This window comes from Solanum tuberosum, unplaced genomic scaffold (genome assembly GCF_000226075.1).
Source record: "Solanum tuberosum cultivar DM 1-3 516 R44 unplaced genomic scaffold, SolTub_3.0 scf00144, whole genome shotgun sequence".
Taxonomy (NCBI): domain Eukaryota; kingdom Viridiplantae; phylum Streptophyta; class Magnoliopsida; order Solanales; family Solanaceae; genus Solanum; species Solanum tuberosum.
Window position 1 is genome coordinate 1,369,549 of NW_006239074.1, and position 901 is coordinate 1,370,449.

Below are 901 nucleotides of genomic sequence, written 5' to 3' on the forward strand. Positions count from 1 at the left end.
AAGAGTTGATTGTGGTTATGAACCACTTTTATAGACTAAATGATAATTAAAATCAATTGGTAAACTATGAAGATTAATATCAATACTAAAAGATAGGGTACAAGACTAACAAGTGCATAATGATAGTTAGGATTTGATTCATTCATTTACCACATCTAAAGTTCTATCGATTCTCTCGAATTCGATAGCTTATTAGAGTATCCTTTAAGCCTTAGATTTTTCTTCCGAATAAATCTCAAGTTAAAGAATAAACCAATTATACCCAAGTGATTCTAATATGCAAAAACATGTTAATGATTGTTCTTAAGGAAGTAACGTCCTTCGACTATTTTTCCTTTAGATTTAATCAATAATTATCAAGAAGCTCCTTCGATTACTTCAGAGAAAATATATTGATTCAATCCAACCAAACTATGCAACAATATTCACCAAGATACTCCTCTTTCGATTAAATAAAATAATGAACCAGGTTGCAATTTAATTCCAATTTCTATAACAAGTTCAAGCATAAGAATGAAAATCAAAATCCCAACAGATTCATCAATACAACATGTTTGTCAAATACCCTCTAAGAATCTACTCCATGGATGAAAATAAGTTTACTAAGAACAAAAGAGAAAAAGAAAACATAGCCATCAAACTTTGAATCCCAACTTCCGTTTTGGATTCGAGTAGTGTACCACGTCTTCCCCTTCCTCTCCTAGTCGTCGCCTCTCTGCCCTCCCTCCTTTGCCTTGGGGAAAGTTCCAACATCATATAGCATAGGGTTTCCTTCAAAATTCCAAAAACACCCTTCATTTAATGATTTCATGCCTCCTCGCCGCGCGGGCGCGCCGCTGGAAACCCAAGCGCGCGACCGGTGCGCGGAGAGGCAGTAGCTGCTTTAATGTGTCCACGCGGG